The following is a 6531-nucleotide window of genomic DNA, read 5'->3' as shown; positions in this document are numbered from 1 at the left end:
TTTTATCATTGCAAGCACAGTCTTTATGTATTCAACATAGCCAGTATATGTAATGTGATTATCACGCCAGCTTTAAGGATTTTGGTCTCTCTCTCTTTCTCTACTTTTCCACATCCTAAATTTCCCTGACCATGAACTCATGATTCATAACCCAGCTGTATCATATCACTGATTTTGTAATGACAATCTAAAAATATCTTGTGATTTGCAGCAAACAGATTCAGCTTTATCAACATGTTCAAACTGGGAGGACAATCACATTTTAAACAACTTTATTTTACACAACACATTCAGGCTGACATATTTTGTCTTACCATTAATATAAGAAAAACACTTTCAGCTTTTCCCATTATTAGGGGTTGCCACAGCGAATCATCACACTGATGTTTGGCATGCGTTTTATGCCGGATGCCCTTCCTGACGCAACCTGGATTCAACCCGGGGCGCCGTGGTGAGAGCGCTGCGCCTTAACCACTAGCTATCTTACCGTTAATATACACTCTTAAAATAACTTTTATGATAAACTTTACTTAATTATTAGCAATACTTTGGTCATTGTTAATCATATTAAAAATCACACAAACTCTATTTGTTACATCTCAAAATACTGCATATTGTTTAAAGTTCGCCTCTTCCACTGCCCTTTTGTGTCCGCTTTTGGTTGTCTCTCTGTGTAGATGCTCTGCTGGAATTTTGCTTGTCGGCCTGCTCAGGTTTGGATGACAAATGTTTAAAGTTCTGGTTCACGACTACCTTTTCTCATATCTTTCCAATCTTCTGCCTTCATCATGACACAGATATTTGGTTCTTCAGGGAGTGGTGGCATTTCATCCTCCTCCATTTTCACCTCTGGTGCAAGCTGTCCCTTCTCACCTCTGCCTGTTCCACAGACTGCTGGGGCTTGGTAGTTTCTTTCTTACTTTCTTGCAGGGCAGGGCTTCAGGGAGATTTCCTGTCCCTACAATGTTGACCTTCTTGTTGATGTGACCTGTAATACGGCCTATAAAGTCTGCAGGCCCCCTTTGGTGATTGATAAGCCCCTCTTCCCTGAGGCCTGTGATCTTCCTCTTGATATACTGTATCTTGTTATCATTCCTGTCTCTTCTTATGGTCTTGTGTAGCATTTGTGCTTATCACCACTGTCCTGTTTGCTGCTCTCTTTGACAGTATGTGTAACCAGGTTTTTAAGCAGCTTTCTACAAGACCGCTTATGCAAAAGACAAGCTCCAAGGCCACTTGTGCATATGTGACTGGAGGCAAAAAAGGAAATTGCCATTGTAAACAGGCAATTATCAACATGGCGAGCAGCAGCAGCTCAAACAATTTCATGACTAATGGAGCAGCAAATGTCATGATTTGCAGGTGAAACATTGCTAAAGAGACCTGATTTCAGCATCAGATGTGTAACAACAGTTTTCTCATCATGTCTCCGGTTTAGACATTTTCTTGGGTGACTCCATTGTAAATGTCAATTGTTCACCATCAGATGTTTATATTCTTTCAGTTTACTGATGATCACACAGCGCTCCAGGCAAGCACAATTTTCATCTAGCCCAGAAAAGTTTCCTGACACAACTTTAACTTTAGCTTCAACTATAGCTTCAAAAGCTCATTTAAAGCAGCACGTAAAATATACAGTAAATGTCTTACCAAAGAACGTCTGTGTAATATGGGCCATATTCATGTTGACAAAATAGCCAGAATATCCTGTACGAGAGGTGTATAGGACAGGATGAAATGAAAATAAGATGTATACAGAAAAGAAAGGCAGGGCCACTGGAAATCATTAAAAGGAAAATCGACAGGGAAACCATTCAATCCTCCGAAGCATTTATGTTTCAGAAAAACTATTCATGATAGTAAAAGATCCCTTGCTTCAGTTCAACAAACTTACAAATGTTTGGGAGCAAAATTTTCCCAGTCAATCTTTATAAGCTGAGGAATTCATCAGCTGTTTTGTATAAAATTTATAATAATTATTAAAGTCTTTCTGACAAAGCTTTTTTGATTTTTTTTTTAATATAAAATGAGTATTCCCACTGCAAATGGTATATGTTAGTAACTGATTAAGCAGGTTATGTACTAAAGCAAACTGACATAACAGGGGAAAACAGAAGACAACCTTACTGAACAGAGTAAGCCTCCAACCTCAAATCGAGAATGCCCAACCCTGCTGTTCTCCAACTGGACACTTTTATAAAAGTCCTGGGCAGATGAAGAAGTCCTTGTTAGGTAACAATTTGTTGCTTACATTTCCTCTTTTCCCCTGCCCCATACTGGTTCAGTCCAGCCCTGGGTCCTGTGTCTCAAAAGAGGAAGCAACTCCTAGAAATTCCTTTTTTCAAAGTTTCCTGTTTATACATTGCATGGAGTGGAGTGTGAGGCTATCAGACAGCTGAGCTGCAGCAGCTGGTTTCAGACATCCTGTTTTTTCTCTTTGTCTTCATTAATTTTGGTGCATGTGACTTCTTTTTTTGGTCCTTGGCAATAACAAATGTTCTTTCTTCATAACTGTTGTTAGAAATTAATAAATTAGTCACATAATTATTAGACTTTAATGTGTTAGTAATGTAGTTTAGTAAGATTCAAAGTCTGCTCTAGTCTGCTCTGCTTCAAGGTTAGAAGATAATGTTGACTCTGAAAAGTGTACCTTGACACTATTTGTTTACTTGTATTAATCTTGTGTAAGAATTATGTCTGAATGGACGTTTTAGTTACACACCACGTAAACAACAACACATACACATGGAATTCTTCACTTTGTTATGACTAGTGCTCGATGCATGCGGAGCTCTAGATAAGAAAAGAAGACGCCTGACTGTCTCCAACTGCTGATGTTTTTACAACTGTCTGTGTAAGGGGTTAGCCCAAAACTGATAAATGTTTCTGGGGTCTCTCTTCTCCAGCAGCTTGTCTGAGGGAGGGAGCCACCCAGGTTTGTGCTTCTGTAACTTTTATTTGTGGTCTTTTTTAAATAAACCAGCTTAAAATGAAACAAGTCGGACTCCGTCTTCATTCAGATCTGTCCTTTAAAGAACTGGGGTATAACACTGTTAAAAATAACATCTCATCAGATATTGTCATACCGTTCTGTTAAATACATGTGTGTTTCACTTAAATCATAGGCATCTACCAGAAATTAGGATGTTTTATTGCAAACGTCCACACTTTTATAATTATGCCTAATGATGATGCCCTTATTAAAGGTACAGGTTTTTATTATTCCTGCTCAAATGTGAACCATTGGCACAATAAGACTAGATCAGACAGATAACTGGAATTGAGCATTACAGCTAGCAATATGAGTGCAGTTGTAAAGACAGACATATGCATTACTCAGGTGGTTGTGATTTGTGTGGCTGAATGACAGTCTGCTCTCAGACTGGACTGAATCACTGTCAGGTTCCCCTATATAAGGACAAACTATGTCTCTGTGGAAAGGGCATAAATATATGAAAAATATTACACAAAAAGATCAAATCTAATATGTCAAGAAGTCACACACTATATATAGTCCTATATAGGAGAATCATAGTTAATCATTTTGCATCATCTATTTGCCCAAATTAAAATGTTTTGTTTCCCAAGTTATTTCCTTTTTTTTTTTTTTATCTCTATAATTTCAAATATTTATTAATTTAGGGATAAAAATGACAGGTGGCTGTGGCTCATTCCACTCATTATAGAATAGGCAGTTCAGTCCCTGGCTGCTCTTTTCCACATCTTGAAATGTCCTTTAGCGAAACAAAACCCCCAGTAATTCCCAGCTGCCAGGGCTACTGCTGTAAAGTTTATACAGGGTGGGACACGTAAAAGTAGCCCACCTCCAAAACAATCCGCCTGCTTGGGCTACTTTTCCATGGCCCACCCTGTATAATTCTTTGTTAACAACTACTACTACTATATAAACTTACCAGTTTACATATTAAGGCCTGATGATACTGAAATCTTAATAGAATGTTGTTTTTCAAGTACTCTCGATTTTGACTTTAAATGTTCTTTTCTTTTATCTTTGTATCTCAAGAGGAGAAATCTATTATGCTTCATATCCTAAGTTAGATCTCCATCTTTTCTTTTGCTTCTCCTGGTCCAGGGGCAAATTCTCTTAAACCCATCTTAGGTGTTGCTCTGTAGTTATCCTAACATGGGGTTTAGGGCAAAAAAGTTCATCACACTCAAAATAAGAATGTGATTTTCTTTTCGGGAGAGCAAGAAAAGATAGCACTGGTAAGCACGAAGTGTTCCAGAGAGAGTTTATTTGCAGTCACAGTCCTCACAAGACACAACAAAGAGAGCTACATTTACATTTATTCACTTGGCAGACACTCTCTTCCAAAATTACAGGAGATCATGGAGAAGTGCAAAAAGAACAATTGCCACAAAACTCAGTTCCATGTTCTATAGGTAATAAACATATTAGATATGATTAATCAAATATTATTGTGATGTTATTGTTTGATGTTGGAAATTCCAACAAGCAACTCTCAAATATAAAAGGAGAGTTTCCACAACAGTTCCACTTAACCTTATGCAACCCAGGTGCATCTGGAGGTCAGGATTGAAGGTTAGGAGAGCTCAGTCCAGGCCATCATCATTTTGAAATATCAATTAGCCGAGGGAAGGACAGACACAGCTGGATATAATCTACACGGCAGTGGTAAAAAAAATCTATGTGAGAGGACAATCGGGCCAAGTTAGGCCTACTGGCATACTGAAAAGAGGATGGGGCCAAACACTGATTTTTGCAGTACCCCAGTGAAAAGGATATTATGCTTGGACTCTCCTTGCCATTTTTATACATTGCTCTGTGAGATGAAATTCAAAACAGCCTGGAATTAAACTGTGGAGCTACCAAATCCAAATGGGGTGGATGGGAGGATTTGGTGGTTTACCTAATCAAATGCTGCTGAAGACAGACCTGGGAAGAAGACTTTGCTTAAAACTGTATGCTTTACAGCTATGGACAGGCTACATTAGCATAAATTAGAAAGGTTCTAGTCAAAATCACAAGGTTTCCATCTGCTGAAATCTGCCCTGTGAGAGCATTTTCTCTGTGAGATTAGAATGGTAATCACTGGGACTTTTGAGCTTAATTGCACATTTGGGGAACTACACCGGATCAAGACACGTGAACATGAACAAATAAGAGTCAAAGTAAACTGGTTATCAATTAGTGTTTAGTAAAATGCATCAACTTGGAGAACAATGACAATAATGCAGAGTTTTGTCTCTAAAATTGGAAAGAGAGCTCCTACAGTTTTTTCAGCAGAGCTAACAGAGCTCCAGGCTTGCAACAGTTTGTCCTTGATAGCTTTATTATAAGATTATTCCCCACTGCCAGAGAACATCCTGATTCAATTAAAAAAAGAACACCTGACAATCAATACTGTTTTTCATGTCTAGTCATGAATGTGGCATTTCCACATGTGCAGCTTCAAAGGTAATTTTGACAAACAAGAAAAGCAGACAAACAGATTTCAACCAAATTGTCGTTTCCATTTAGCTTTTTCAGTTTGTTCACAGTATTCTCATACATTTTAACAATCACTTGTAAATCATCAATCCAAACATTTACACACACTTAAGCACCCACCCATACAAACCAAAAGCTCATTACCACCACCATCAGGAGTTTTGTCCCCTCCCGTCTGGAAGGAGGTTTTTACAGGTTTTACATTTGTTTTGTACCTCTTGCCATTGTTTTATTTTGTGTGTTAATATATGTTGTGTGTTGTTTGTTTTAGGTTTGTTTGCTGGAGATTGTCACTCTGCTGCAAATGAATTTACTTTATGGTACCAATAAAGTAACCTGAACCTAAATCTGAACCAGCTAGTGAGTATGTGTTCCTGAGTGCTGATATTTCACAAATGTGAGAAGGAAAACCAAGTTGCTTGCGCATGCCTCAAAGAGAGGACTGACTGTGACACTTGAAACAAAATTTAAGCTGCTGTTGTAGAACTATTTTGGTTCTTCTTACCATGCTAACTCTGAGAGACGAGACAGTCCAAGTAACTTCAAAACAGTGCTGATTTATTAAAAGGATCACAGGTAAAATTAACATTACTCTCTCAGGCATCTTGCACCTCCAAACTGCTCGCAGGCAGATGTAAGCTGAAAGACCCTGAACCCACCAGGCCTATACATTATATCCCCTCGGTTGGGCTAGCCCCATACTACACAGAAACGTCAACCGAGACGTCTCTCTTACCAGCTTTGCAGCTGGCCATAGCAATAGTCAAAACATGAAGTAAATCAATGTGTGTGTGTGTCTGTTAATTAAGTGGTGTGTAGCTAAAAACATTCTCACGACCTCTAGTACATGTCGTGACTTAAACATAAGAACATATTATGGCTAAGGCTACAGTTATACACGTCATAATAATAATATTAAACACCCTGTCTGCTGACAGTCATCAACTCTTCTCTCTAGTTATCCTTGACCAGATGTACCCTGTAGAAACTCATAAGCATGACTAAGCATTTAACAGTCTAACTAGACATCCTATCTCCACTAAACATTTCTAATACAT

The sequence above is a fragment of the Monopterus albus genome, unplaced genomic scaffold (genome assembly GCF_001952655.1).
Source record: "Monopterus albus unplaced genomic scaffold, M_albus_1.0 scaffold138.1, whole genome shotgun sequence".
NCBI classification, from domain to species: Eukaryota; Metazoa; Chordata; class Actinopteri; order Synbranchiformes; family Synbranchidae; genus Monopterus; species Monopterus albus.
The sequence above is the reverse complement of the archived record's forward strand: the minus strand, read 5'-3'. Positions refer to the sequence as shown.